This window comes from Rhipicephalus sanguineus, chromosome 1 (assembly GCF_013339695.2).
Source record: "Rhipicephalus sanguineus isolate Rsan-2018 chromosome 1, BIME_Rsan_1.4, whole genome shotgun sequence".
NCBI lineage: Eukaryota > Metazoa > Arthropoda > Arachnida > Ixodida > Ixodidae > Rhipicephalus > Rhipicephalus sanguineus.
This window is the reverse complement of record NC_051176.1, coordinates 141,359,511-141,370,391: the sequence shown is the minus strand read 5'-3', so window position 1 is coordinate 141,370,391 and position 10,881 is coordinate 141,359,511. Positions and strand designations below refer to the sequence as shown.

Below are 10,881 nucleotides of genomic sequence, written 5' to 3'. Positions count from 1 at the left end.
CATGTCTTTCTTGTCTCTGTTTATTTCTATTTCTTTCTTTCCCTCTATATATATTTCTTTCTTTTTCTCACTCTTTCTATCTTTCTTTCTCTTTCTTGCCTTTCTTTCTCTCTATTTCTCTCTTCCTATGCAATGCTTTACTCTCTCCCCTCCTCCTTTCCCTCCTCTTCACTCTCACTTCGATTTCCCACCCCCTTACACGTGCGTGCCCGGAACTGTTCATGCGCTTTGTTGCAGGGGAGCAGCAACACCGACTCCAGACGCCAATGTGCGCGCTATCCGATAGCACTGCATGAACATACTATACTATGCTATACTATACTATACTAGGCTATGCTATGTACTGCTGCAGCGTGCCTTGATAGCCGAGCGGTTACGACGCTGGCCTTCAGATCGCGGGGACGCGAGTTCCAATCCCGCCTCGCCAAGAATTTTTTTCGCCATGAATTTCTGTTTCTCTTTTTCTCTTTCTTTCTCTCTCTCTGTACTCGTTCTCTCGCCCATCAGATTTATCGCATGCTACGCCGAACAAATCGGCGCACGTGTTCTGGGAGCTAAGCAGAAGTTGACGAAGAGGAAGAACAGGCCGAGCAGAGCTCCTGCCGCTCCATGATGATGATAGTTGTTTTGTCCACGGTTAACGGCGCAAGCCAAGCTTAACAGCTCCGTTGTAAAAATTTCAGGACCAGTGTGCGTGCTCACCATTATATGGAGTGGCAGGAAGTTGTTCATGAGGGCTGGCACGGCCCAGGGCCTCTCTATGCAGTTTCGCTCATGCAAAGCCAAGTTGTCTTGGTCAGCTGGCCCGTCCACCATCAAGGGCACCAGGTAAAAGCACAGGATCAGAGCCATTGTTGGCACTGTGACCCTGGTTGACGAGAAATAGCTGTCAGAATCCTCAAGTGTTTCGTAAGACACAAATTCATCATTCTGGTCGCTGTGCCACACCGCATACGTCATCGTTCCCCGAATCATTCAATGAAGGAATACAAGGTTGACTCTTTGAAAGCCGTGTGCCCTGTTTTGTTTGCTTGCTTCCCTTATTTCTTTAAATATGAACTGATATTTAAGTCCACTGTTTATCTGCCGGCAAATATTCACCGCAAGAAATAAATACAACGAAATTAAAGGAACGCGCCTCTGGAAAATCGTAATGAATAGAACTGAAAAATGAACGCTTTTGTGTCACTGTGCGACAGATGCCGCTTGTCGGTTTGAAATAAATTCACTTCTTCAGTATAACATCCACATGTTGATGCTCAGTTTCGCAAGTTTATAGGCTGAGCAAGAATTCATGCAGGAATTGACGGAAATATGCACCTAGACGTCGAAAGTACGGCAGCATTGAACAGAGTTCGTATATTGCGGAAAGTTATTCATAAGCTCTATATCTGTTCGTTACGCTGCACCTGTTGATCATTGGAGCATTAAGCAGATAAGGCTTTTTCTTCCCACTGTGCCCATTTCCCTTCTAAGGTTCATAATCCTGCTAGAGACCCTTGAGATTCTCAAGAAGAACCAATCAGATTCAACCAATTCGCATGATTGCTGCTGACACTGTGACAAGGAGATAATGACACTCGCGTCAGCGACGGAGATCTAGGGCTACTGCTGCCCGATATGGACAGACACCTCAATCTCCTACTTCGAGAGACCGGCAGACTTCTCTAAAGCGACAGCTACCCCCCCCCCCCCCCCCTGCCGCCACCACCACCGCCTAATGCATAACAGTGGGAGAGCCGAAAAGATGCAGAGGCATCGAAAGCGGCTGTGAATGTCGCATGGCCCTCACTAACACCATTTTGCACTCATGGAGAGCCGGCGCAGAATGTACCGCAATGTACTTCATCGACCACAGGTGATTTCCACAACGAAGGCCTACAAGTCCTCGCTGTGTTGAGATCTCTCATAAGCAAGATGCGCACTCTCCTAAACAGAATGACAACTCCGTCAGCTCAATGCGCCCTGCAAGTTCTGGATTCCTTGGAGCCATTCCTTGGAAGCCTTTTTTAACATCTTGCATTCCAGTATACTTTACGACAACCGCAGAGTAACCTATCTGACATTAATGAGAGCAGCATTTTGGGCTAGTTGGTGGTCCATGACATCAAAGAAATTGCGCGACGAAAACACGGACAGAAGACAAGTACAAACACAGCGCAAACTTTCAATTGGATTTATTGTGCCACTGGATCAGCTTATATATGCCACAGTATACATCACGCATGCGCGCGAATGGACGCGACACATGAAAAAGACCGCGCATGCATAAAAAAATAAATAAAAATACTGAGTAAAATAAACAGTTACGCGTAAGAAGATCTTAGGAACACAAGCTCCTTATCGGTGAGGGCCAGTGATGGTGAGCTAACGCACAGATCACCTAATTTGATAATCGCCTCGGCCTCTCTCTGTCACTTCGCGAATTAGCTGTGTTCTGCCGCGTGAAACAACCGTACACAGAGGAAAGGAAGGAATGCAGCCACAATCTCGACAGTGAATCACCAAAAAACCACCGGTGCCATTTTTTACATTGTTGTGGTGTTCACGTAGCCGGTCATTGAGGCAACGCCCGGTTTGCCCAATGTACTGCCTCCCACACGAAAGAGGGAGGCAGTACACCACACGTTCGGCACACTCAACGAACTTGTTCCGGTGCCGCTTAGTGCACTTCTCTGGCGGGACGGCATTTGGATCCGTAAGCCTGCATAGCTTCCCGAGCTTGTTGGGGGCTGCTTTCTGACATATTTCTCGGTTGTGACTGTCCGGGTGTACGCGGTATTTCATATGTGTGTGCGCGTACCCATTGTTCTTTTTCCTCGTGTTTTTTCTATTTTTATTCTTCCCTTCCCCCTCCTCCCGCGTAGGGTAGCAAACCAGGTACAATCTGGTTACCCTCCCTGCCTTTCCTTGGCTTTTTTTTTTTCTCTCTCTCTCCCGTGTACTGTGGGACCTTTCTTCTGAGAGTTTCATTGGCTTTGTTGGAGCTGATTGTCTACTGTACAAGGTGGTTCAGTGACCTTGGGGTTAAGAATGCTGAGCACGAAGTCCTTCCTTCAATTCCAGCCTTTATCCGTCACATTCAGACAAAGGCAGCATACCAAGACGGCCATGTAAGAAACTTAGGATGGGCGCTGAAAAATCCCGCGTAATTAAGATTAATCGACAGCCTAACTATGGCGTCTACTTCCCAAGGTGGCGTCTTGAGCCCAGCACTCTTCAACCTCGTGCTCATTGGTCTTGTGGAACGACTACCAAATGTGGTTACGCCAGTTGACTGGCGTGACACGGCCTCAGGTACGCGCAAAGCTTCCCAAAGCTGCGACGTTGGTATCGGTGTACCTCAATGAACAAGGTCTCAAGATCTCGCCAACGAAATGTGCATTGATTGCCTTTAGCCGAAAGCCAATCAGACCATACGCTATACCTATCGACGGCCAAGCCATACCTTATGTCAGGACGCACAGATTCCTGGGCGTATTCATACTGCTGGGGTCCACATGCGGCCTGCCTAAAGAGGCGCCTGACGAACATTGCTAATTTGTGCAAGTATCTTGGAAGATAAACCTTGGGGACCTCAGTACATGCACTGATGCAACTGTACAGGACGCTTTTTCTCGGGTATTTGCGATAAGCGTTTTCTGTGCTGACCAATACCTGCAGAACCAATATCCGCACACTCGAAAGCGTTCAGGCTATAGCGCTTAGAGTTTGTCTGGGGCTACCGCTACGTTCGTGAACAGCTGAGACCATTGCGATTGCAAACGACTACCCGACCAAGACGCACATCGTAACCGAAGCGCACAGAACACGCGTGAGACATCTTGCTCGCGCCCCTGCCCATCATTTAGCCTCACTGCCGGAAGACCGACCTCGTGCCTCATTTTGTAAGACAATCCTTTCCTGCCCTACGTGCCTACCAACAGAATATACATCGAGAGTTGCAACTCCCCCATGGTGTATGACTCATCTACAGGTTCGATTCATGGTTCCCGAAATATGGTGTTGCCGAAGTTTCCTGAAATGAATTTCAGTTCTCCTGCGAGTGTGGCAGCAACTACATATAACAGCACAGCTTCTCTAAATCATCGGATTCGGATGAAGACCGCGTCTCGACGTATCGGCAGGGAACGCCCTTAGATGTTAGTAACCCTCCGCCCCCTGTACCCCCCACCCCCGGTGCGTCCAAGGTTTGTTTTCACGGACTCGCTTCCCTGCGCTTTACTTTCTTAAATTTCAGACAGTCATTTCTTGCACCCAAGAATGGAAAGGTTAGGGCACTTTACGAGGTGCAGTACAATGAAGCTAATCCTCTGCACATTTACGATTACTTTTTTTTTAGAATGAGACATTTGTACACAAGCTCCTGCTGTTTTAAGAAATCATTATGATTGCAGTGTGACGCATACACTAATGGGCCTGCGCATCGGAAGTCGTTGCATCCTTGAGTCGTTACCTTGTGTTTGTACCCTCTTTAAGGTTGACGCAAACAGCTGTGCCCCGTGACGCTGACAGCATTTTTTTTTTTTCAAGGCAACAGAAAATTTACCTTCGTACGTACCTCATGTAACGTTTTATGATTCCCACCAGATATACTGTTCCTACGCTTCTTTTGCTTGTTTTGGGATTTGGCACCATAAATGGCAGTACGAAGCCACTGCGAAGAGAAGATAAATCATTTATGAATTCTCCCAAAGAAAGGTTGTAGAACGCTTTCGTATCACGACGCACCCCATTTCTGCATATTACCTCTGTCATATTTTGAAAGGTACGCAAGGGGTGATGTGTTGTTGTTTCCTCATTTACACGCTTTCAATGTTCTAGGAAGGCTAAAGCGTGGGTTAAAAGAATAAAGAAAGGCAGAAGTTTAACGAAATTCATCGACAGTTTTCCTATCTTCGAGTGTGGGGAGGCGATGAAAGAAAGAAAGAAAGAAAGAAGAAAGAAAGAAAGAAAGAAAGAAAGAAAGAAAGAGAAAGAAAGAAAGAAAGAAGAAATAGAAAGAAAGAAGATAGAAAGATAGATAGAAAGATAGATAGATAGAGATAGATAGATAGATAGATAGATAGAAGATAAGAAAGAAAGAAAGATAGATAGATAGATAGATAGATAGATAGATAGATAGATAGATAGATAGATAGATAGATAGATAGATAGATAGATAGATAGATAGATAGAAGAAAGAAAGAAGGAAAGAAAGAAAGAAAGATAGATAGATAGATAGATAGATAGATAGATAGATAGATAGATAGATAGATAGATAGATAGATAGATAGATAGATAGATAGATAGATAGATAGATAGATAGAAAAAAAAGAAAGAAAGAGCGTCATATGCTGACACACTGGGAAACGCACTGCGCACATGGTCGAAATTTCCGGAGATCCTTCACTACGGCGTCCCTCATAATCATATCGTGGTTTATAAAGGCGTCTTTTGACTGCCCCTTGTAGCCTATAATTTTGCTCTCTTTTTTTTTTTCTCGTTTGGTGCACAGAACACAAATGCCGCCCTTTCCGAAAGTTTTCCACACTTAAGGTGGTTTTGCGCGGCCTCCAGGACTGGTGGCATTGCAAGCTTTCTGCATCTCATCTTTGCACATCGGACCGAGCATATTTTCCTAAAATAGAGAAGATTTGCCAGGAAGGATTAAGCTTGCTTTTGAAAACGGTCTTAAGTACGGGTCGATTTAAGGCTGCCCGGGAAAGTGACGAATGAGCTAGTGTCCATTTTGTGCACAGCTTGCGAAATAAAAGGTGCTTCGAACAACAACAAAAAAAACAAGACAGCTTCACTACTGTGAAACCTGACGAAGTGCGTAGCAAGGGCACGGCACCCGGCGATTCCAGTTCGTAGAGTTCCCACTGCTCCGTTTACCAAACCGTCAATGACATCAGTGTTTTAGGTAAGCATGTAGGGTTTCACCGGCACGAGTAGAATCTTGTTAGGGAGATTCGCAAACTCGGTGTGTGACATATGCGCGCTACATTTTGCTGCGCTTTACGGACTTCCTGCTTGTTACGGCAGTTGAGATACGTGTCGTCTGCAACGAGTTCCGTCATGTGGTTTCCCCCTTCAGATGTAGCCGGCGAAGCGCCGGGGGAGGAGAAATCGTGCGCTCTGCGAGGCGGTCGCGTCTTCTTTGCGCGGGGCAGGAGTGAACCGCGTGTTTACCAAACGTTTTTTAGCGATTTTAAGTTAATTATTCCGATTACTGCTTGGTTATTTCGGTTAATTGTATTACTTTAGACCTCGTCCGTTCATGTTAACCCGGCTTTGAGCATTATACTAGCCCTGTTATGAGCAGTATTGAGCGCTTGACTGTGAGCGTGATCTATCGTTTAAGGCCTTACTGAACTTTTTGCGTGCCAGTGGCCTATTGAATAGGCTTTAGTACTGCCGATCTACAGCTTCCTTTTGTTTATATCTTTTTTTTTTTATCGCGCGCCTGCTCTTCTCTCCGCTGTCCTTTCCATCTTTCTTTCCCTTTCCCCCTCCCCTTAGTGTAGGGTAGCAAACCGGATGCTACAATTCTGGTTAACCTCCCTGCCTTTCTCTCGTTTTATTATCTCTCTCTCTCTCTAGCCGCACGAGATCCATGGATGGACGACAAGCCGGGCTCCTAAAGTGGTACGCACTTAAAAGATAAAATCCAGCACACTTGATGAGGGCTCATGCTCCTTGAACGCAGCCGTGACAGCAGGAACAGAACTGACATGACACTACCATAACATGCAGTACTCTACATACATGACGCCAAGTCTCGCCATGAATCTATACCAGCTCGCCCAGTACACCACTTTACTTCAGTACTATGCATAATAAGCACAATACGGTGTAAGCAATACTCTTCATGACTATGTCGTGCCGTCATAAACTCGTCCTCGAAGTCAGCCTCGTCAGCGAAGTTATCACTGCCGGTATAACCTTGCAGGCATAGCGTAGAGTCCTTTATCGAGAGCTTAAGGTTTTTAACATTTCCCGAATTTGCGAAGTCACATTTGAAGCTTAAAGGGAGGAAACGGAATCGCAACATGTCACGTACCAATATTTTACCTTTTCACGCGACGCCTCGCGCACCCCTTAACCACTTCATCGTATTGTCTCTTAGTAATTGATTTATTTCTAATCTCGAGCGAAGCATTAATTTTGAGGTCGTACTCTTCACAGAGAGGTATCATGCTTGCTTGCAGTGGGAAATTTACAGAACTTGATGACCTTACTTTGCATTGGTGCCGTGATCTCTCCTGGCCGTATGCTAAATTAGGTGTATTTCTTGCGTTCACGAACACTAACGAGGTAAAATGGTTCTAAGCTTTCCTCTATTCACCCGCGGCTCTTTACAAACCTGTCTAGCAGTTACAGTCGAAGCTTAAAATGATACGGCTGGTGGTAAAAACTGCATCGAATACGCTGAGTCACGGAGGTTCTCTCGGCGGCGCGGTTTTTCCCGGCACGAACATGCAGACGGATATCGACGAGTATGGCTAAAAAGAAGCGCAGTCATCGATACGTGACGAAAGAAAGGCACACGACGTGCCACCTCGGGCCCTTCTCGAAGATATTAAGAAGCGCCGTTCAATGATACCTGCAGCATACAGCACGAGTAAACTGCAGTCATGTGCGGCCGAAGATAAGGGTTTGTACTTCATTCGCTCTATACTATCACTGAACATATTATGGTAAATAGCGCTCACACTGTCTTGTGATTACTTTCCTGGCGTTACCCCGATACTTATACTGTTATTGCATGTACTACATTTGAATCAGAACAAAGATGCCTTAATAATACTGCGCCTCGTCGAGATACGCCGAGTGTTCAACTTACATCTGTGTATGGGCTCCAAATGGTTCTCTATACTAACGCTATCTGGCATCCTAGGACTTATGCCCTGCCCTTGAAAACAGCGACAGATCATGAATTTCTTGTTCTTCTCATACTTAACAGAAACTCGTTTTTTTAAAACCTTTAAAAAATTACGCTGAAAACCCTCGTTCGCTTAGAAACTCCTATGCTTGGAAGTTAAGCGCAATGTAGACTAGACATGTGCGCCGGACCCAAAATCACCGGCGGCGGCGCACCGGTGTTTCCACCTCCGGCGGCAAGATGGTCTCCAGCGTTGCGAAAAAAAAAAAAAAACCTGAATCCGCTTATAGTCTCGCCTCTGAATATCATTGGTAGTTTTACATGCTCATTTAAAGTTGTTCTTAATTAATTTTCAGCCATTCTCCTCTGGGATGTTTTAAGAGGGTTTCCTCTACATAATTAATAATTGCTGGAGTTTAACGTCCCAGAACCACGATATGATTATGATGGACGCCGTAGTGGAGGGCTCCGGAAATTTCGACCACCTGGGGTTCATTAATGCGCACCTAAATTTAAGTACACGGGCCTCTGGCATTCTTCTACATGTGCAAAGTACAACGTCAGTTGTCATATGCTCGCCGGCAAACTTTCTTTTTTTCTTCCTATAAAGAATTTCTCTCTCTCTCTTTCTCTTTCATAATAATAATAAAAAGAAGGATAAGAATAATACTGAGAGCTTCCTTTTGTTGTTGTTGTTGTTGTTGTTGTTGTTGTTGTTGTTGTTGTTGTTGTTGTTAGGGGCGGGACGCAAGGGAGCGAGTGAAGTGTAGGTCACAGCAAAAATTGTTTGATTCCCCCCCCCCCCCCCCCCCTGTAATTCGTACAAGTAAACCTTGGTGGTTTATGCTTACCTTAGAAAAAAGAAGGTGGAAACACTCAGAACAGCATTCGGCAATACCTGAGAATGAACTTTTGAAAAAATTTCTAAAAGGGAAAATAAATCATCTGTAAAAAGGAAGAAAGGTTTACGGATCAGAAACAAATAAAACAAATTCATGTGTTGCATAAAAGCGTCTTGTATACTCGTAGGCTCTTTAAATAGAGAATTATATTCAGTTTGTACGTTAATTTTTTTAATAGTGCAAGTCCAGTCGTCTGTGGAGGGACATTACGAAGGCAATAGATATTATCGTAAAAGTTGTAACTGCCTCTCGGATTGAACACGAATTTGTCGTTGCTTAAACAGAAGTCGTGATTGCGCTATAACTAGCGCTTCCTTCAGTACGCAAATTACGGTTACAAAATTGATGTTCAACTTTGCTAAAAAAAACTGCAGCGCAAAAAAAAAAAAAACACAGGGACGAAACAAGACGACAAGGACGAGCGCTGATTATGTTTTACTTGGACCATGCTCAACTTGCCCATGGAATCCTCTGTCGAGGAAATAAACACACGCAGGAGGCCAATCAATTCGCCGTACGGTTGGGAACAGTCACTTTAAATCTACACCGGTCTAATCTCGCTATTCCTACAAAAAGGACATGGCTGCTAGCACTAGCAGGTTCTCTAGGAATCTCATGTTATCCTTCGCTTAAAAATAATGAAATAAACGCTTATTTAGTTTGTTAGCTTCTGATCGGGACGGTGATGCTTGTCTCAAGTATTTAATCAATTGCTGAGTGGGTCAGCTGAGCATAACGTTTGCTCAGAATTTATTGCCTTGAATTTACAAAGACTATAACGTTGTATTTATCTTTAAGGATGAAACAACGCATATATTTGTACTTTTTACAACTCGTACCTGTAATTTTGGCGAGTGTGATTGGACAGTGTCATTTTGATTCTTCACGAGGTGGTAAGCAAGCTGAGTTACATTACATGGTGGTCATATCGTACAGGTGCATGTCTGTGTGGCAAGATGAAGCAGCGAAAACACGCAAACCTTCACATTTCCATGCTAAAGACATTGCCACCGGCTCTTATTCTCCTATTGGCCATACCTCACTTTAGCGTAGATCAGTGAAGAAGTTTCAGATGCTATTTTATTCTTCCTTCCTAAGGTGAACTTGCATATTATGTTTGCCCCTTATTTGGCACCTCTATGGGCAACACGCGCGCCCAGTTGTCTCATGGCTGCAGTAGAAATTGTGTGTGTGTGCCCTCGTTCAAGTGCTCTTTATTCTAACCTACATGCGACGTCATTTGCCCTTCTTTTTCATATACACAGACAGACTATTTTTCAGTGTTATGTATGGTACAAAACTTGCGTTACGTGAATCCCGCTTTAAATGCGCTACTTTCAGAAAGTGAGCGTTGTCAATCGCATACACCGCAAGTGTCGGTTCGTAAACGCAGTGTTGTTGTATACCTGCAAACTCCATCTGTCCAATTATGTATGCGTGTCCGTAGACGACCCAAAACATGAGGAACACTTTGATTCCACCAACAAAATTCAGGGGGTTCTTCTTCCTCCCGGCGTCTGTCGTTCTGAGCAGCATGCGCATATTGTTGATGGCCGAGAACATAAGCAGTATCCTCAGTGGAGCCTCTGCTGCGCAAATAAATTGAGAAAATGTGACACAGCAGTGTGTAAAACAGGTTGCCTGTATAATAATTTCGCGGGAGGCATAATGGTTCGTTATACAGATAGAATCGAAAGAAAGGCGGTGACTGTTCTCGCAGCTAGAATATATTACGAAGAAAAAAAAAAACGAAAATCAGGAGTCCAGAATACAGGAGGGGGAGGAGGAGGAGGAGGAGGAGGAGAGAAAGAATGGTAAAAGAACGGCAGGGAGGTTTAACCAGGGCTTAGCCCGGTTGGGTACCCTGCACTAAAGAAAGGGAGAAAACAGAAAGGTAACTGTTGTTGTCGCCGACGTAGTAAACGTTCCGTGCTTCACGTCACAAGTGGTCAATCAGCACGGTAGCCTTAAGAAATCCCATCGTCTCTAAATCTTGTCGATGGCGAAGGCGTTTCCGTTCAGGTGCTTTAGAACTGTACGGAGGTGAAGCCTTTCATTTGCAGAAGACGGGCAGTAGCACAGGGCGTGCTTAATAGTCTCCTCGACAGCGCA

General features: G+C 44.9%; 1 long non-coding RNA gene across 1 annotated transcript; it reads right to left on the bottom strand.

Annotated features, from left to right (window-relative positions):
* Window positions 1-708: 708 nt before the first annotated feature.
* On the bottom strand, window positions 709-8,815 carry LOC125758987 (uncharacterized). The gene is made up of 3 exons (XR_007416534.1): window positions 8,719-8,815; window positions 4,562-4,657; window positions 709-868 (listed from the first exon to the last, which is right to left on the bottom strand). It is a non-coding gene; the product is annotated as an uncharacterized LOC125758987 (long non-coding RNA).
* Window positions 8,816-10,881: the final 2,066 nt, after the last annotated feature.